At 61.2% G+C, this 20,847-nt stretch overlaps 1 non-coding gene and 3 pseudogenes across 1 annotated transcript; all 4 read right to left on the reverse strand.

The window, feature by feature from the left end:
* Positions 1-8,145, reverse strand: part of LOC149132713 (large subunit ribosomal RNA) — a 10,212-nt pseudogene extending 2,067 nt beyond the window's left edge.
* Positions 8,146-8,666: 521 nt separating this feature from the next.
* On the reverse strand, positions 8,667-8,825 carry LOC149132714 (5.8S ribosomal RNA). The gene has a single exon (XR_016244397.1). It is a non-coding gene; the product is annotated as a 5.8S ribosomal RNA (ribosomal RNA).
* A 2,185-nt stretch (positions 8,826-11,010) lies between these two features.
* Positions 11,011-13,805, reverse strand: LOC149132715 (small subunit ribosomal RNA; annotated as a pseudogene).
* Positions 13,806-16,040: 2,235 nt separating this feature from the next.
* On the reverse strand, positions 16,041-18,835 carry LOC149132716 (small subunit ribosomal RNA; annotated as a pseudogene).
* Positions 18,836-20,847: the final 2,012 nt, after the last annotated feature.

A 20,847-nucleotide genomic window follows, 5' to 3' on the forward strand; every position in this document is an offset into this window, starting at 1 on the left:
TCTCAAGATATGCCTCTCTCAAGGCATTTCCCTGCTCCAATCGGACAGTCACATCAACGACTACAACTTTCTCCGGACAGCTAAACACCAGATCAGGTATCAGCCTGGAGCCTCTTAATATGTAAGAAGGCTCCACACTGACACTCCAGCCATGATCTACAGCCTCTTTCGCTACCAGATTACATATTTTATTATGTCTGGCAAGTCGTGGTGCTTTAAGAGCCACACATACTCCACTGACATGGGATAAAGTCTCAGCTCCTAATCTACATCTCGGACATGTGGAATCACCTCTTGACCCACGTGTCAGAGTTTCACGGGTAGGGTATACATTGGAGCGCATCTTAAGCAAACCTAAGTAGCACCCCTCAGTAATCCTACCCGGCCTACTGATCCAGCTATTGCCAATTGTATCCCCTCGGTACGCCACCGCACAGACACCATGCACCGGCTGAGCCGCCCATTTATGGGTATGAATCAGCCGGATATCAGGGTCATATTCGGTCGCGCCCTCAGGTAACAACGGCAAATTGAAGGAAACTATCAGTTGCTGGTTCTGTTCGGCTAATCCTGCAGAATCCGCAACTTTTCTAACTGAGACATACCCCGAGGTCAGCAGGCGAAGATTTCGGCGGATGACACATTTTGGTACAAGTCTTACCATTTGGTGAAGGCTTAACCCGCCATCACGCCGGCTGCAGTAAAGGAAAGAAGAGGATGTAGTTTCAGGGAGATGTAACATTTTCCTAGCTCCCACGCGGATGGCCGTGTCAAGCCTCTCGAGAATTCCTCTCGATGGCAGCATCTGCACAAGACTATAAAAAAGTCTCGGCAGATACAGTTGCTGCAGTAAGAGGAATTTCTGTCGGGGTTTCAGCGGAGCACTATTAATCCTATCGATATCTAGTGACACTTGCTCCACTGAATCGAAATTAAACTCCCGATTCGAGTTAAGATTCCACGTGGGAATATCTACACCTAGGTATGATACTTTCTCCCCTGGTTCTACTGACTTAATAGTGAACCCATCGATACCCGGCGGGGTGCTATCGTTGACTAGGAAGGTCTTACTCAAGCCACGGATGGAGAACCACGCACACTTTCCGACATTAAGCCCAAGTCCGACCTTGCGGAAGAACCCCAAGCATCTATTAACTAGCGCCTGGAGACCCTCACGCGTCGCCGCGACCAGAGCCAAGTCGTCTGCGTACGCAATTCCATCCATCCGGATCCCCTCCACACGCAAATCCCCGCTGGTAGATAATGAATCTAGCAGCGGATCAATGGCAATGTTGAAGAGGATCGGCGAGAGCGCGTCCCCCTGTCTAACACCCCGGCGAATCGCAATGGGCTCACTAACCTGTCCTCCTACTGAGAATCTAGTTGTGCTACTTTCATAGATCCCCTTCACGAGCACTATTACATGCTCGTGAAAACCAAGTCTCCGTAGTCCCGCATACATTAAAGAGTGCGAGACTGTATCGAAGGCCTTGGCGAGATCCATGAAGGCCACTTCTAGCCGCGGTATTCTCAGTCGTGCTGGTCTCCCCATCGCTCGACCGACAAGCTGACGCAGGAGAAATGAATTCTCACTGCAGCCATCGGCCTGGATAAACCCTCTTTGTATCGGGTTAAGGGGAGTTACCTGAAGCATACGTTTGGCGATCATCTTACTAAAAAGTCGATATACCGCGGAGCATATCGTTAATGGTCGCCAATTGGTAAGATCATAAGGATCATCCGCCCTCTTTGATACGAGGACGGATCTACCTCGCTTCAGGACGTCGGGTATCTTCCCGGCCAGCAACATGCAATTGCAGATATTAGCTAGGACGGATGGGTCCACTGCTTTAATATCACCAACAGTGAGACCATCAGGGCCCGCCGCCGAGGTGGCATCCATCTTTCTACGACTAACCTTTATCTCCTCCATCGAAAATGGTTTCAAAATAGGAACACTATCCACTATGGAGGAAGAAGGGTAGTCAGAGAGATCCACCTCAGGGCCTGGTGTCGAGAATCTTTGCCCATAAAATTCCTCTATAGAATATAGAGGGATTGGGCAGCCCTGATCTATGTCCTCCTCCAATATCCTTGCAAGGAGCCTCTTCTTCTTAGTCTTGTATAAGTTCTGTGCTATGGCAAAGCTTCTACGTTTGCCTTGCCTCCTAAAATTAGGACTGTTCACTAACCCTCTTTGACTTCTAACGCTAGTAGTGTTCTCCCTGCGTGATTTATTATGCTCTAGCCAGTCCTCAACTTTTCGAACAAAATTGTCCCAGGCAGTCGCTGACCCGTCCTCCACGAGTTCCAATTGGGCCTCGCAGAAAACTGCTGACCAGCGGGTATGCCCAGGACTGGCCGCATCAAGGAATCGATCTCTCCACTCCACTTGGGGGGAGGATTGCACCTCTCTTTGCGACAGGGAACTATTATCATGCAGACCCGACCCTTGATGACCCTTACGGGCCCTTTTGGCCAGGTCTGCTCTTTTTGACCCTACTTGTTTACATGTTTTATTCGGCAAGAATCGTGCTATCTCTACGTTTATGTATCTTACACCTGCCTCTACAAGTTCGGCCTCCTTCTTGACGAGGACCGCTATTTCCTCATCTGACCAACAGCCTCTGCGTCTTCGGCCTGTTGCCTCGGCAGCGGCTGCCCGATCCGCACGCTTTTTCGCTAGCTCAGCTTTGTGAGCAGCTATCCTGCGCTGATTAGCAGCCACAGGATGCTTGTGACGTTCGTGCTGGGATCGGCCTACAGCCGTCAAAAAAGAACGGCTGCAGTGGTCACACTTAAACGGGAGTCTGACGGGACTTGAGGCTCGAGATAGGGCATTACATTTGCCAGCGTGACACCTCATCGAATGTAGGTGTCCGCTTTCCCTGTCACACTTACTGCATTTGTAGACAGGCTTTATACCATGTCTACCTTCTAAATGTTCTCCCCAGCGACGGGGAGAAGAAAAACGCTGAGGACATAGCGGACAGGCCATAGAGCATGATCCGCATGGGATAGGGAGCGAAAATTCGCTTCCTGCAGGAGTGGGATATAATATCCCATTCTCAACCTCTCGATCCACTTCTAAAATAAGAGAGTGGATGTCATGGAGGGAATCCTGAGCAAGTTCTTTAGGAAGCTGTGTCCCCTTCACCACTAGCGTATGAGTCGGATAAATTAACCTGAACAGTCCGTCTCTTTTTTTTTCATATATCAGCGACGGGAGCTTATTAACACCCCCGTCGCCGTTCCAGTTGTTACCAGTAGGACCACTAATCATACCATGCTGCGGAGATGGTCCATTATCCACAACAGGGGAAGGTAGCTGTACGGCCAAGCCTGTTTGGTTATCATGCTCAGCCTGACCTGCGGGCCCCGCCCCGGACCCACGGGCCACCAGATTTACGGCGCCTGGCTGCCGTATGTTTTCAATCTTATTATTATTATTCATGATTATGGTACGGCAATTACCATGAGTATACGGGCAAAACTGATCAAGTTATACTTACGGGAGGCATAAGGCCAAACCCTACCAGGAAGATAGACCACCATCACTCTAGCCGAACAGAATGCCCTCCGACTAATCAACTAGCCACAGAAATGCAGGCCACAGAAGGTTCAACCCGGCAACGCATACACCCAATGCTAGCAATAGATTTCAGCCAAGTCCTTTTTATCAGACATCCTGGCGGTGTGGCCACTTGCCCCATGGTAGCAAGCTTGTCTACCCGCCCCATGGTAGCAAGCTTTCACATTTCACCAGGTTTCTAAATCCATACCAGCACGAGCAACAACACGCCAGGCTTTACCAACCGGGCGCTAAGACAATCATCGAATCCTAAGCGACAGGACCCCCCTATTGAGGGACCCGACCAATCAAACTTTGGAACCAACCAATCAAACACCAATAGATCATAAAGGGCCCCCCCCATTTGAGGGCCCCCCATCTAATCTAAGTCGAGACAATGAAAGACTATTCGCCCAGCTGGGAACTCCATAGCACTACACCCTACGACAGTCAACACAGACGGGTTAATCTATTAATAGATAACGCGGGACAACTAGACGGCAGACTAACGGTAGTCCACCACCCCTAGCAAGGAGGCCTATACCTCCCTAATCAGGATCACCCATGCACTACATGGTCCTCACCAATAAAATGGCACCGCTTTGAGGAAACAACGGACACGTTTAGTTTGTCCAATGTGGGGGCATATATCTGGCATGATACCTGATCTATCCAGCATGCAACCCCACACGGACGTAAGCTCTTTCACCACGCCAAGGTAGTGTCCATAAGGGTGAAGCCCGGCAGTGCATCCATCAACTGAGTAAAAAACAGTGGGCTCCAACAAACCGGACTAAACCACAAGGTATGTCACAGTAAGTGAGTCTGCCCACTGAGTCCCAGAAGATCATAACGTACCGGGCCTACCTGGTGGTGCATCCATCTACCGAGTAAAAAACAGCGGGCTCCAACAAACCGGACCTCACCCTAAAGCGTATCACGGTAAGTGAGTCTGCCCGCTGAGTCCCAGCAGATCACAGCCAACAGGCCCCACGAAAGAGAGTCATAGTTACTCCCGCCGTTTACCCGCGCTTGGTTGAATTTCTTCACTTTGACATTCAGAGCACTGGGCAGAAATCACATCGCGTCTGTGCGGCTCGGCCGGCTACGCGATGCTCTGTTTTAATTAGACAGTCGGATTCCCCCGGTCCGTACCAGTTCCGAGTCGACCGTTCGCCGCCGGCCGAACGCCTGCCGCGCGTCGCGGTGCAACGACCGCACGACCCCACGCAAGGCGGGAACAGAGGGCCGCGAGCACCGACGCGACGGCGAGCCCAAAGCCGTGTCGCTCCACGGCGTCTCGGGTGTGGAGCCGTGTTGTTCGCGCCCACTACGCCCCGGGCGCCCCGTATGAAACCGCCGCGCGCCGACATCCGACCGCGCGTCGGGAGGTGCGGAACGCCGACGCGAGAGAAGGCCGCGCGTGCGAGAGGAGGAGGAGGAGGAGGAAGAGGAGGACCGACGCGGCGACAACCACCGCTTTCCGCCGCGAGGACGCGACGTGCTGACGACTATGCCGCACGCGACCGACCGACCGACCGACCAACCGACTTTCCTACCCGACGAAGAAGCCGCCAACTCCCGTTGACCGAAGGCGCGACCGCACACCGACACGAAGCGAGTTGCCCGCCGCCACGGAAGGCGGCGCAAACGACGGCCGGAAAGGCGCCCGAGATGCCGAGTCCGACGCCAACGCTACAGCCCCGTACCGATCCGCCGCTTCGCGTGAAGACGTGTTCCGGCGCCCGCTGCAGCAGCGCGACGCCGAGCGAACGGCGAAGCAACCGCCGCGCGGGAGCGCAGCGACACACACGGCCCGACCGACCCGGTCCTCGGAGCCAATCCTTCTTCCGAAGGTACGGATCCATTTTGCCGACTTCCCTTACCTACATTGGCGCTATCGACGAGAGGCTGTACACCTTGGAGACCTGCTGCGGATGGTGGGTACGGACCGACTCGAGAGCTGCGAATCGTTACGGACCCGGATTTTCCAGGGCCGCCGAGAGCGCACCGGACGCCGCCCGAGACGCGGCGCTCTACAGGTACCATATCCGTATCTCCGGACGAGCCGATTCCACGGACGCGGTCCTTTACGAAGAAGAGAGAACTCTTCCCGGGGCTCCCGGCAACGTCTCCGGGCTCGCTTGCGTTGCCGCTGCTTCGCCCGACCGCCGGCTTCGACGACAAACGCGCTACTAAGAGCGGCGCGCCGCGTTCCCACCGCCGGACGAGCACTCTCCGAGTTCGGGTTCGGGAATATTAACCCGATTCCCTTTCGATGCGAGGCCGGCCGCATCTGCTGCTGCTATTATATTTGCTACAACCGCTTTCGTGACGGATCCGGCGCCTTTCGTGGAAGCTTTCGCCCGCTTCTTAGGACCGACTGACCCGTGCTCGACCGCCGTTGGCACGGAACCCTTCTCCACTTCGGTCTTCGAAGGTCTCGTTCGAATATTTGCTACTACCACCGAGATCTGCACCCGCGGTCGGCTTCACCCGGGCTCGCGCCCGCGGCTTCCATGCACGCCGCGGCGCCCTCCTACTCGACCGGGCATCGGAAAGTCGCCTCGCCGGCGATCGCGCAACCTGTCGCCCGGCCGGTCCGGCATCGGTCGCTCGCTCCAGCGCCATCCATTTTCGGGGCCGGTCGATTCGGCAGGTAAGTTGTTACACACTCCTGAGCGGATTCCGACTTCCGTGGCCACCGTCCTGCTGTCTATATCGACCGACACCCTTTCGGGGATCTAATGGGCGAAGCGTAGGGCACCTTAGCCGGACGTTCGGTTCATCCCACATCACCAGTTCTGCTTACCAAAAGTGGCCCACTTGGCACCGTGCATTCGTCGCAAGAAACGCGCAAAATAATTATCATTATTCCCAACGATTCGTAAACGGCCGCCTCCGTTCGGGAGAGGAGTAGCGCGGCCCGTTTCGCCCGTTCCGAGTTCGAGAGTAGATCGAGGCCGTCAACGTCCCCGGGGCCTCCAGTCGTTCGCTTTACCGGACGGAATTGCGTGTCGTTCTCCTGCTGGCGCCAGCTATCCTGAGGGAAACTTCGGAGGGAACCAGCTACTAGACGGCTCGATTGGTCTTTCGCCCCTACACCCGGTTCCGACGATCGATTTGCACGTCAGAGGCGCTTCGGACTTCCACCAGAGTTTCCTCTGGCTTCGTCCCGACCGGGCGTGGATCGCCATCTTTCGGGTCCCCGGCCGCCTGCTACACCTGAGTCGGAGCGGGAACGCGCGCTTTCGAGCGCGAACGCGCGGGCCCGACCCGGGAACGATGCTTCGAAACGCCGCGTGTTACAAAAAAAGAAGCGAGCCGCCGCCACCACCACCGCTGATGCTGCAGCAACCGACGAGATTAGACGACGGCGGCAGCAACTGCGGCGGCTGCTGCGACAGCGGCCCAACTCCCTTCCCCCGAGCGGCGACGTGTCACGTTCTCGCTTTCGCTGTGCCGTCGGAGTTCGCAAAGTGAAAGGCTCCAACGACTCGCAGTCGACTGGGACTCCTCGGTCCGTGTTTCAAGACGGGTCGGGTAGGTTGCCGATGCTCGTCGCTGACCGGCAGCAGCGGGCGGCTTTTCGGGCGATCCCGCCGACTCCTCCAACAACCACCACCGCTCCTGCTGCTGTAGCACCACGCGCAAAGACGAGGAGCAAGTAGAAGAAGTAGTAGAAGAAGAAGAAGGTGCAGGCGGGCGGCCGCGTCGCTTTCGCGACTCGCTGCGTCGTGAGTGCTGAGGGCGAGGTGCGTTAGCCCGTCTCCGTCGGTTAGCCGTGCCTGCGCTTTCGTGGAGCGACGGGCCCGGTCGAGAGAAGCGCGTGGATCCCGACGCCGGTCGGTCCCCGCGTGAACGGGTTCCGGACGCCGAGGCGCTCGTCTGCGACCTGCGGACGCCGCGCGCCTACCGGCCCGACGGGAACGGGTCGCGACGACGGATCGGAGGGGAAGTGCGTCCGATGCCGGCGCCACGGAAATCGAGCGCCGACGAGGCGGCAGACGACCGCCCGCGGAAACGAGCGGCCGCCACCGACGCGTTCGTCGGCGACGACGGCGCCTTAGGAGGCGGGGGTGAAAGTGGCAGCGGACTGAGTCCCCTCGCGATCGCGGTGAGCGGTCCTACCCGTTTACCCCTGGGCGGTTTCACGGTCTCTTGAACTCTCTCTCCAAAGTTCTTTTCAACTTTCCCTCGCGGTACTTGTCGGCTATCGGACTCGTCCCCGTATTTAGCCTTGGATGGAGCTTACCACCCGCTTTGGGCTGCGTTCCCAAGCAACCCGACTCTCGGGCCGAAAAGAAACACCGCCGATCGCCGCCGGCTCCGAATGGGCCTGGCACCCGCTCTGGGCAGCCCCGATCGAGGGGACTCCGAACCTAGCCGGGCGAAACGATCGACCGTGTACGACCCTTGCGCCACAGCTCTCGACGACCGGCGCGGCCGACGAGATTCGGCGTTGGGCTTCTCCCGGTTCACTCGCCGTTACTTAGGGAATCCCGGTTGGTTTCTTTTCCTCCGCTTAGCGATATGCTTAAGTTCGGCGGGTAGTCTCGTCCGAGTCGAGGGCAGCTTAGAAAAAAAAAAAAGTCGTCGCTGCGGCAAACCGCATTCGATTCGTCGTCGTCGTCGTCGTCGTCGTCGTCGTCGTCGTCGTCGTCTTCGATGGCCTGCACGAACGCTCGCAAACGAGATCCACAGAGCGAACACCGACCGAAGATGCAGACGGCTGCGGCGGCGGCGGCGGCGGCAACGGCCGCCACGGAGTAATAAGAGGAGGCAACGACGGCGAGGGCGGCAGGCAGAAGAGTGCGCACGAACGGCGGACGGTGCGTTCCCTGCTGCTACTGCACATGTCGGCCGCTCCGTGGCAGGTGTCGCAGCGATGACGGTCTGGCATTGCGGGAGACGGAGGATCGAGCGGCGCGCGCTCGCTAGTCGTGCCGGAAGCAGAAGCAGTAGCGAGAACGAAAGGCGAGCTGTTCACGCTGCCCGCCCGCTTCCACGGCGCGCGCCCTTTCCTGCGACTCCCGACTCCCCGCCGCTGCTGCTGCTGCTGCTGCAACGGCGGACGGCTTTTTCGTGTCGTGACCGCCTCTCGACCGGACGGGGCCCCGGGACGATGGGATCCCGGGGCCGCAATGTGCGTTCGAGGTGTCGATGTTCACTGAGTCCTGCAATTCGCATCAGTTCACGCGGATAGCCGCGCTCTTCATCGACGGACGAGCCGAGTGATCCCCCGTCCAGGGTTTCGGTATTTGCTACTACTACTACTACTACTACTACGCCTACCAGCACTGCTGATGCTGGCCGACGCGGAGGCGAGGAAAGGAAGGAAGACGAGAGAGATATTGATGTTCGTGGAGCAGCAAAGCGTGCAGCACCGTCGGCCTAGCGCACTGTATTCGGGCGGACGCAGGCTGGGTGAAAACTGCGCGGTCGGCAGCTGCCAGAGAGAGAACGAGAAGGAAGCATAACGACTTGCGGGCTTCGTTCACCGCTGATGACGCCGCCGCTTCTACTTGCTCGTTGCTCGGCTGAGGCTGAGGCTGCACTGTTAGAGGGCCGACGATTGCGAGGGGGCCCGGCCGCGGCTTACGAAACCGGCTGGATGGCGCCGGAAAGGCGAGGAGGAGGCGACGACGAGGGCGATGTTGGCCGGCCGACGCCAGGAAGGAAGACGAGAGAGATATTGATGTTCGTGGAGCCGCAAAGCGTGCAGCACCGTCGGCCTAGCGCACTGTATTCGGGCGGACGCAGGCTGGGTGAAAACTGCGCGGTCGGCAGCTGCCAGAGAGAGAACGAGAAGGAAGCATAACGACTTGCGGGCTTCGTTCACCGCTGATGACGCCGCCGCTTCTACTTGCTCGTTGCTCGGCTGAGGCTGAGGCTGCACTGTTAGAGGGCCGACGATTGCGAGGGGGCCCGGCCGCGGCTTACGAAACCGGCTGGATGGCGCCGGAAAGGCGAGGAGGAGGCGACGGCGACGACGGCGATGTTGGCCGGCCGACGCCAGGAAGGAAGACGAGAGAGATATTGATGTTCGTGGAGCCGCAAAGCGTGCAGCACCGTCGGCCTAGCGCACTGTATTCGGGCGGACGCAGGCTGGGTGAAAACTGCGCGGTCGGCAGCTGCCAGAGAGAGAACGAGAAGGAAGCATAACGACAGCGGAAACGATTTGCGGGCTTCGTTCACCGCTGATGACGCCGCCGCTTCTACTTGCTCGTTGCTCGGCTGAGGCTGAGGCTGCACTGTTAGAGGGCCGACGATTGCGAGGGGGCCCGGCCGCGGCTTACGAAACCGGCTGGATGGCGCCGGAAAGGCGAGGAGGAGGCGACGACGGCGACGACGGCGATGTTGGCCGGCCGACGCCAGGAAGGAAGACGAGAGAGATATTGATGTTCGTGGAGCCGCAAAGCGTGCAGCACCGTCGGCCTAGCGCACTGTATTCGGGCGGACGCAGGCTGGGTGAAAACTGCGCGGTCGGCAGCTGCCAGAGAGAGAACGAGAAGGAAGCATAACGACAGCGGAAACGATTTGCGGGCTTCGTTCACCGCTGATGACGCCGCCGCTTCTACTTGCTCGTTGCTCGGCTGAGGCTGAGGCTGCACTGTTAGAGGGCCGACGATTGCGAGGGGGCCCGGCCGCGGCTTACGAAACCGGCTGGATGGCGCCGGAAAGGCGAGGAGGAGGCGAGGAGGAGGCGAGGAGGAGGCGAGGAGGAGGCGACGACGACGGCGATGTTGGCCGGCCGACGCCAGGAAGGAAGACGAGAGAGATATTGATGTTCGTGGAGCCGCAAAGCGTGCAGCACCGTCGGCCTAGCGCACTGTATTCGGGCGGACGCAGGCTGGGTGAAAACTGCGCGGTCGGCAGCTGCCAGAGAGAGAACGAGAAGGAAGCATAACGACAGCGGAAACGATTTGCGGGCTTCGTTCACCGCTGATGACGCCGCCGCTTCTACTTGCTCGTTGCTCGGCTGAGGCTGAGGCTGCACTGTTAGAGGGCCGACGATTGCGAGGGGGCCCGGCCGCGGCTTACGAAACCGGCTGGATGGCGCCGGAAAGGCGAGGAGGAGGAGGAGGCGAGAGAGATATTGAGGTTCGTGGAGCCGCAAAGCGTGCAGCACCGTCGGCCTAGCGCACTGTATTCGGGCGGACGCAGGCTGGGTGAAAACTGCGCGGTCGGCAGCTGCCAGAGAGAGAACGAGAAGGAAGCATAACGACAGCGGAAACGATTTGCGGGCTTCGTCCACCGCTGATGACGCCGCTTCTACTTGCTCGTTGCTCGGCTGAGGCTGAGGCTGCACTGTTAGAGGGCCGACGAGTGCGAGGGGGCCCGGCCGCGACTTACGAAACCGGCTGGCTGGCGCCGGAAAGGCGAGGAGGAGGAGGAGGAGACGGAGGAGCGGAGCAGGGCTGCTGCTGCTGCTGCGGTAATGATCCTTCCGCAGGTTCACCTACGGAAACCTTGTTACGACTTTTACTTCCTCTAAGCGATCGGGTTCGGTCGTCTTCTCCGGGCCATCAGAGAACGCGCCGGCGACGGCGCGGAACGCCGCCGCGCGTAAGCGAACTCGTCGGCCAGATCCGAGGACCTCACCGGACCGTTCGATCGGTAGTAGCGACGGGCGGTGTGTACAAAGGGCAGGGACGTGATCGTCGCGGGCTGATGACCCGCGCCTACCGGGAATTCCTCGTTCACGGGGTTGGTTCCAGGCCCCGATCCCTATCACGGGAGGTGGTTCAGAGGTTTCCCGACCCTCTCGGGCCGGGGGAGACGCGCCCGCTGATACCTCCAGTGTAGCGCGCGTGCGGCCCCGGACATCTAAGGGCATCACAGACCTGTTATCGCTCCGCCTCGTGCGGCTTTCTGCCGCCCGTCCCTCTAAGAAGCGCTGCGTTCGCCAACCGACTGGCCCGGGCGCGACGGCGTGCCGCCGCCGGGCTCGCGCGGGCCGAGCCGACCGGGTCACCGCCGCCGCTCCGCAACCGACGCCGCAACCACGCCGCGTGCGAACCGCCATCCCAGACCAACCCGCACACCAACCCGCGAGGAGCGGAGCACGAAAGGCTGCTAAGAAGGCAGTTGCCGGACGCGGCCGCAGCGCCGGACGCGAAGGAGAGCGGCGGCAACGGCAAGCCCGGGCCGCGCGCGGAGCTACCGACGATGGCTTCGGCGCCGCCTCGCTACCGGAAAAGCACTAATCGACGCGCTAGTTAGCAGGCCGGAGTCTCGTTCGTTATCGGAATCAACCAGACGGATCGCTCCACCAACTAAGAACGGCCATGCACCACCACCCACCGAATCGAGAAAGAGCTATCGATCTGTCAATCCTACCGGTGTCCGGACCGGGTGAGTTTTCCCGTGTTGAGTCAAATTAAGCCGCAGGCTCCACTCCTGGTGGTGCCCTTCCGTCAATTCCTTTAAGTTTCTGTTTTGCAACCATACTCCCCCCGGAACCGACTATGGTTTCCCGCGCAGGCTCCCCGCCGGGTCATCGAAGCGAACGCCGGCGGAGCGCCAGTCGGCATCGTTTACGGTCGGAACTACGACGGTATCTGATCGTCTTCGAACCTCCGACTTTCGCTCTTGATCGAGGAAAACGTGCTTGCCACACGCCGTCGCTGCAGTGCGTCTTGCGACGATCCAAGAATTTCACCTCTAACGTCGCAATACGAGTGGCCCCGATCGCTCCCTTCGATCATTGCCTCGTCGTGAACGGAGACCGACGGATGACGCGCGGACGAGGCCATTTTCCATCATTCCATGCTTTTCGTATGCAAGCCGGCGGGGCTCGCTCTGAGCACTCTAATTTTTTCACAGTGAACGTACCGGCCGCCTCGGACACTCGGCGAAGAGCACCCTCGGAGGAACCGTGCGGGCCGAAACGACCGGGAGGTGGACGCGCTACCGAAACGCGTGCGAGCGGCGATGCCCCGGGCGACGCTCGACCCCCGTTTGTTTCCCCCGAACACCGCGTACCGCCGCAAGCGACGGAGGAGACGGCGGCGGCGGCGGCAGCAGCGACGACGGCGGCGAGGCCGAACGATCGCGTGCCGATGCCGACCGACCGACCGACCGACCGAGAGGACGGAAGCGGAAGCTACGGAGGCGGGTGACGGGCTACCGGAGAGACCGTCGCAGCGACGATGCGCGCAGAGCTCCGCGGCCCGACCGCGCACGCACCGGCGAATAGGGCCGGGAGTGCGAACGGACGACCGAAGCGGACGCGCGCGAGGCACGCCCGCGACGGCGCCGTCGCCCCGAACGTGCTGGGGCACGTTTTCGAGACCCGAATTCCGACTACGAGCTTTTCAAACGCAACAATTTTAATATACGCTACCGGAGCTGGAATTACCGCGGCTGCTGGCACCAGACTTGCCCTCCGGTCGATCCTCGTTAACGGATTTGAAGTGTACTCATTCCGATCGCGGGGCCTCGACAGAGTCCCGCGTCGTTATTTTTCGTCACTACCTCCCCGTGCCGGGAGTGGGTAATTTGCGCGCCTGCTGCCTTCCTTGGATGTGGTAGCCGTTTCGCATGCTCCCTCTCCGGAATCGAACCCTGATTCCCCGTTACCCGTTGCCACCACGGTCGGCACTTACCGGGCCGTCGACAGTTGATAGGGCGGACTCGCGGGGGACCCGTCGCGCGAAGGCTAGTCGATACTAGCCCGTGCGATCGTACTGACAGTTATCCAGAGTCACCAAAATCGAAGGGGCGTGAAGCCGACGCACGCCTAGACCCGCGCGCGTGCGAAGCACGGCGACGGCGGCTGCTGCGACGGCCCGTACGCGTCGGTCTCAGTCTAATATTTGCGCCGCGACCAATGCGGAAGGCCGACCGTATCGTCGCGACCGGCGGCGGCGGGAACTGGCGAGCAGTCCCGGAACCAACCCGGCCGAGCGGGCGCCGGCGACGACCGGCAGCGGCTGGGACGACGCCGAGCACGCGGAGGCGCTGCGGCGACGAAGACCGCTGCTGCTGCCGGAAGCCGTTTTTCGGCCCGACGCCCGGGTGCGACCTGCGATCGCGGCTTCGGTTGCATGTATTAGCTCTAGAATTGCCACAGTTATCCACTCTCCTCGCGGTGAGGAATACGGTCCCGAGGATTAGGTCCGGTTCCTGAGCCATTCGCGGTTTCACCATTCGTTTACGGCATGAACTTACACTTGCATGGCTTAAGCTTTGAGACAAGCATATGACTACTGGCAGGATCAACCAGGTATCGTCGTCGTCGTCGTCGTCGCTGTAGTAGCGTCACCGTCGCGTCGGTCGGCTGAGAGCGGAAGTCGAGGCGGATGTCGAGGCGGAAGTCCCGCTGCTGCCATCGCCGCCGCCGCCGCGCGGAGAGCAAACGAAAGCGAAGAGGAGGAGGAGGAGGAGCCTGAAAAATCGCGGCCGCCGCTGCTGCTGCGGTAGCCGTTCGTTCGTACGTACGTTACGCGTCCTAATCCGCCGCTCTGCTGTAGCAGCGGAAAAGCGCGCCAGACGGAAGAAAAAGAGTTCGCCGAGTAGAAACGGTTTGCGATCCGACTGCCGCACACCGGGCCGCTGCGGTAGGACGGGCGCCGGTGCGGGTTGAAGAAGCGAGGCGGTTTCTGGCTGCTGCTGCCGCCGCCGCCACGCGAGAAGGACGACAAGCGGGGAAGCGAGCGAGCCGAAACGATTGCGACAGCACGGGCTGCGGTCAACGAGAAGCGTGTGTGCGATGACGAAAACGGCGTTGTCGGCAGCCGCCGAACGAGCCAAAGCAACGACGATGCCGGGATGGGCGAGCGCGAGGAGATTGCGGGGGGGGGGGGGGGGGCACCACCGCCGCGAAACCCGGAGTTGAAGCCACGGTTGTTGATCCGTCCCGGTCTAGCGGGACGAACACACAGCACCGCTCTCTTTCGGTGACGTCGCGTCGCCTGTGGCGGATCGGGAAGCGACAACTAGCCCGTCCGCCGCGCCGGCGGCGACGCGACACGAGGTCAGCGGCGTAACCTGACCGGGTCCTCGAAGACGACGTCGACGAGGCCGCGGGTCGGCGAGGAGGAGGAGGATACCGATCGGTCGATGGTGACAGCACGAACAGGCGGGCAGGCGGCTGTCGGCGGGGCGAGCGAGCGAGCGAATCTGACGCGGCGCACTGTATTCGGGCGGACGCTGGCTGGGTGAAAACTGCGCGGTCGGCAGCTGCCAGAGAGAGAACGAGAAGGAAGCATAACGACAGCGGAAACGATTTGCGGGCTTCGTTCACCGCTGATGACGCCGCCGCTTCTACTTGCTCGTTGCTCGGCTGAGGCTGAGGCTGCACTGTTAGAGGGCCGACGATTGCGAGGGGGCCCGGCCGCGGCTTACGAAACCGGCTGGATGGCGCCGGAAAGGCGAGGAGGAGGCGACGACGACGACGGCGATGTTGGCCGGCCGACGCCAGGAAGGAAGACGAGAGAGATATTGATGTTCGTGGAGCCGCAAAGCGTGCAGCACCGTCGGCCTAGCGCACTGTATTCGGGCGGACGCAGGCTGGGTGAAAACTGCGCGGTCGGCAGCTGCCAGAGAGAGAACGAGAAGGAAGCATAACGACAGCGGAAACGATTTGCGGGCTTCGTTCACCGCTGATGACGCCGCCGCTTCTACTTGCTCGTTGCTCGTTGCTCGGCTGAGGCTGCACTGTTAGAGGGCCGACGATTGCGAGGGGGCCCGGCCGCGGCTTACGAAACCGGCTGGATGGCGCCGGAAAGGCGAGGAGGAGGCGACGACGACGGCGATGTTGGCCGGCCGACGCCAGGAAGGAAGACGAGAGAGATATTGATGTTCGTGGAGCCGCAAAGCGTGCAGCACCGTCGGCCTAGCGCGCTGTATTCGGGCGGACGCAGGCTGGGTGAAAACTGCGCGGTCGGCAGCTGCCAGAGAGAGAACGAGAAGGAAGCATAACGACAGCGGAAACGATTTGCGGGCTTCGTTCACCGCTGATGACGCCGCCGCCGCTTCTACTTGCTCGTTGCTCGGCTGAGGCTGAGGCTGCACTGTTAGAGGGCCGACGATTGCGAGGGGGCCCGGCCGCGGCTTACGAAACCGGCTGGATGGCGCCGGAAAGGCGAGGAGGAGGAGGAGGAGGCGAGAGAGATATTGAGGTTCGTGGAGCCGCAAAGCGTGCAGCACCGTCGGCCTAGCGCACTGTATTCGGGCGGACGCAGGCTGGGTGAAAACTGCGCGGTCGGCAGCTGCCAGAGAGAGAACGAGAAGGAAGCATAACGACAGCGGAAACGATTTGCGGGCTTCGTCCACCGCTGATGACGCCGCCGCTTCTACTTGCTCGTTGCTCGGCTGAGGCTGAGGCTGCACTGTTAGAGGGCCGACGAGTGCGAGGGGGCCCGGCCGCGACTTACGAAACCGGCTGGCTGGCGCCGGAAAGGCGAGGAGGAGGAGGAGACGGAGGAGCGGAGCAGGGCTGCTGCTGCTGCTGCTGCTGCGGTAATGATCCTTCCGCAGGTTCACCTACGGAAACCTTGTTACGACTTTTACTTCCTCTAAGCGATCGGGTTCGGTCGTCTTCTCCGGGCCATCAGAGAACGCGCCGGCGACGGCGCGGAACGCCGCCGCGCGTAAGCGAACTCGTCGGCCAGATCCGAGGACCTCACCGGACCGTTCGATCGGTAGTAGCGACGGGCGGTGTGTACAAAGGGCAGGGACGTGATCGACGCGGGCTGATGACCCGCGCCTACCGGGAATTCCTCGTTCACGGGGTTGGTTCCAGGCCCCGATCCCTATCACGGGAGGTGGTTCAGAGGTTTCCCGACCCTCTCGGGCCGGGGGAGACGCGCCCGCTGATACCTCCAGTGTAGCGCGCGTGCGGCCCCGGACATCTAAGGGCATCACAGACCTGTTATCGCTCCGCCTCGTGCGGCTTTCTGCCGCCCGTCCCTCTAAGAAGCGCTGCGTTCGCCAACCGACTGGCCCGGGCGCGACGGCGTGCCGCCGCCGGGCTCGCGCGGGCCGAGCCGACCGGGTCACCGCCGCCGCTCCGCAACCGACGCCGCAACCACGCCGCGTGCGAACCGCCATCCCAGACCAACCCGCACACCAACCCGCGAGGAGCGGAGCACGAAAGGCTGCTAAGAAGGCAGTTGCCGGACGCGGCCGCAGCGCCGGACGCGAAGGAGAGCGGCGGCAACGGCAAGCCCGGGCCGCGCGCGGAGCTACCGACGATGGCTTCGGCGCCGCCTCGCTACCGGAAAAGCACTAATCGACGCGCTAGTTAGCAGGCCGGAGTCTCGTTCGTTATCGGAATCAACCAGACGGATCGCTCCACCAACTAAGAACGGCCATGCACCACCACCCACCGAATCGAGAAAGAGCTATCGATCTGTCAATCCTACCGGTGTCCGGACCGGGTGAGTTTTCCCGTGTTGAGTCAAATTAAGCCGCAGGCTCCACTCCTGGTGGTGCCCTTCCGTCAATTCCTTTAAGTTTCTGTTTTGCAACCATACTCCCCCCGGAACCGACTATGGTTTCCCGCGCAGGCTCCCCGCCGGGTCATCGAAGCGAACGCCGGCGGAGCGCCAGTCGGCATCGTTTACGGTCGGAACTACGACGGTATCTGATCGTCTTCGAACCTCCGACTTTCGCTCTTGATCGAGGAAAACGTGCTTGCCACACGCCGTCGCTGCAGTGCGTCTTGCGACGATCCAAGAATTTCACCTCTAACGTCGCAATACGAGTGGCCCCGATCGCTCCCTTCGATCATTGCCTCGTCGTGAACGGAGACCGACGGATGACGCGCGGACGAGGCCATTTTCCATCATTCCATGCTTTTCGTATGCAAGCCGGCGGGGCTCGCTCTGAGCACTCTAATTTTTTCACAGTGAACGTACCGGCCGCCTCGGACACTCGGCGAAGAGCACCCTCGGAGGAACCGTGCGGGCCGAAACGACCGGGAGGTGGACGCGCTACCGAAACGCGTGCGAGCGGCGATGCCCCGGGCGACGCTCGACCCCCGTTTGTTTCCCCCGAACACCGCGTACCGCCGCAAGCGACGGAGGAGACGGCGGCGGCGGCGGCAGCAGCGACGACGGCGGCGAGGCCGAACGATCGCGTGCCGATGCCGACCGACCGACCGACCGACCGAGAGGACGGAAGCGGAAGCTACGGAGGCGGGTGACGGGCTACCGGAGAGACCGTCGCAGCGACGATGCGCGCAGAGCTCCGCGGCCCGACCGCGCACGCACCGGCGAATAGGGCCGGGAGTGCGAACGGACGACCGAAGCGGACGCGCGCGAGGCACGCCCGCGACGGCGCCGTCGCCCCGAACGTGCTGGGGCACGTTTTCGAGACCCGAATTCCGACTACGAGCTTTTCAAACGCAACAATTTTAATATACGCTACCGGAGCTGGAATTACCGCGGCTGCTGGCACCAGACTTGCCCTCCGGTCGATCCTCGTTAACGGATTTGAAGTGTACTCATTCCGATCGCGGGGCCTCGACAGAGTCCCGCGTCGTTATTTTTCGTCACTACCTCCCCGTGCCGGGAGTGGGTAATTTGCGCGCCTGCTGCCTTCCTTGGATGTGGTAGCCGTTTCGCATGCTCCCTCTCCGGAATCGAACCCTGATTCCCCGTTACCCGTTGCCACCACGGTCGGCACTTACCGGGCCGTCGACAGTTGATAGGGCGGACTCGCGGGGGACCCGTCGCGCGAAGGCTAGTCGATACTAGCCCGTGCGATCGTACTGACAGTTATCCAGAGTCACCAAAATCGAAGGGGCGTGAAGCCGACGCACGCCTAGACCCGCGCGCGTGCGAAGCACGGCGACGGCGGCTGCTGCGACGGCCCGTACGCGTCGGTCTCAGTCTAATATTTGCGCCGCGACCAATGCGGAAGGCCGACCGTATCGTCGCGACCGGCGGCGGCGGGAACTGGCGAGCAGTCCCGGAACCAACCCGGCCGAGCGGGCGCCGGCGACGACCGGCAGCGGCTGGGACGACGCCGAGCACGCGGAGGCGCTGCGGCGACGAAGACCGCTGCTGCTGCCGGAAGCCGTTTTTCGGCCCGACGCCCGGGTGCGACCTGCGATCGCGGCTTCGGTTGCATGTATTAGCTCTAGAATTGCCACAGTTATCCACTCTCCTCGCGGTGAGGAATACGGTCCCGAGGATTAGGTCCGGTTCCTGAGCCATTCGCGGTTTCACCATTCGTTTACGGCATGAACTTACACTTGCATGGCTTAAGCTTTGAGACAAGCATATGACTACTGGCAGGATCAACCAGGTATCGTCGTCGTCGTCGTCGTCGCTGTAGTAGCGTCACCGTCGCGTCGGTCGGCTGAGAGCGGAAGTCGAGGCGGATGTCGAGGCGGAAGTCCCGCTGCTGCCATCGCCGCCGCCGCCGCGCGGAGAGCAAACGAAAGCGAAGAGGAGGAGGAGGAGGAGCCTGAAAAATCGCGGCCGCCGCTGCTGCTGCGGTAGCCGTTCGTTCGTACGTACGTTACGCGTCCTAATCCGCCGCTCTGCTGTAGCAGCGGAAAAGCGCGCCAGACGGAAGAAAAAGAGTTCGCCGAGTAGAAACGGTTTGCGATCCGACTGCCGCACACCAGGCCGCTGCGCTAGGACGGGCGCCGGTGCGGGTTGAAGAAGCGAGGCGGTTTCTGGCTGCTGCTGCCGCCGCCGCCACGCGAGAAGGACGACAAGCGGGGAAGCGAGCGAGCCGAAACGATTGCGACAGCACGGGCTGCGGTCAACGAGAAGCGTGTGTGCGATGACGAAAACGGCGTTGTCGGCAGCCGCCGAACGAGCCAAAGCAACGACGATGCCGGGATGGGCGAGCGCGAGGAGATTGCGGGGGGGGGGCACCACCGCCGCGAAACCCGGAGTTGAAGCCACGGTTGTTGATCCGTCCCGGTCTAGCGGGACGAACACACAGCACCGCTCTCTTTCGGTGACGTCGCGTCGCCTGTGGCGGATCGGGAAGCGACAACTAGCCCGTCCGCCGCGCCGGCGGCGACGCGACACGAGGTCAGCGGCGTAACCTGACCGGGTCCTCGAAGACGACGTCGACGAGGCCGCGGGTCGGCGAGGAGGAGGAGGATACCGATCGGTCGATGGTGACAGCACGAACAGGCGGGCAGGCGGCTGTCGGCGGGGCGAGCGAGCGAGCGAATCTGACGCGGCGCACTGTATTCGGGCGGACGCTGGCTGGGTGAAAACTGCGCGGTCGGCAGCTGCCAGAGAGAGAACGAGAAGGAAGCATAACGACAGCGGAAACGATTTGCGGGCTTCGTTCACCGCTGATGACGCCGCCGCTTCTACTTGCTCGTTGCTCGGCTGAGGCTGAGGCTGCACTGTTAGAGGGCCGACGATTGCGAGGGGGCCCGGCCGCGGCTTACGAAACCGGCTGGATGGCGCCGGAAAGGCGAGGAGGAGGCGACGACGACGACGGCGATGTTGGCCGGCCGACGCCAGGAAGGAAGACGAGAGAGATATTGATGTTCGTGGAGCCGCAAAGCGTGCAGCACCGTCGGCCTAGCGCACTGTATTCGGGCGGACGCAGGCTGGGTGAAAACTGCGCGGTCGGCAGCTGCCAGAGAGAGAACGAGAAGGAAGCATAACGACAGCGGAAACGATTTGCGGGCTTCGTTCACCGCTGATGACGCCGCCGCTTCTACTTGCTCGTTGCTCGTTGCTCGGCTGAGGCTGCACTGTTAGAGGGCCGACGATTGCGAGGGGGCCCGGCCGCGGCTTACGAAACCGGCTGGATGGCGCCGGAAAGGCGAGGAGGAGGCGACGACGACGACGGCGATGTTGGCCGGCCGACGCCAGGAAGGAAGACGAGAGAGATATTGATGTTCGTGGAGCCGCAAAGCGTGCAGCACCGTCGGCCTAGCGCACTGTATTCGGGCGGACGCAGGCTGGGTGAAAACTGCGCGGTCGGCAGCTGCCAGAGAGAGAACGAGAAGGAAGCATAACGACAGCGGAAACGATTTGCGGGCTTCGTTCACCGCTGATGACGCCGCCGCTTCTACTTGCTCGTTGCTCGTTGCTCGGCTGAGGCTGCACTGTTAGAGGGCCGACGATTGCGAGGGGGCCCGGCCGCGGCTTACGAAACCGGCTGGATGGCGCCGGAAAGGCGAGGAGGAGGCGACGACGACGACGGCGATGTTGGCCGGCCGACGCCAGGAAGGAAGACGAGAGAGATATTGATGTTCGTGGAGCCGCAAAGCGTGCAGCACCGTCGGCCTAGCGCACTGTATTCGGGCGGACGCAGGCTGGGTGAAAACTGCGCGGTCG

Source organism: Octopus bimaculoides, chromosome 14, assembly GCF_046866305.1.
Source record: "Octopus bimaculoides isolate indiv1 chromosome 14, ASM4686630v1, whole genome shotgun sequence".
Classification (NCBI taxonomy): Eukaryota; Metazoa; Mollusca; class Cephalopoda; order Octopoda; family Octopodidae; genus Octopus; species Octopus bimaculoides.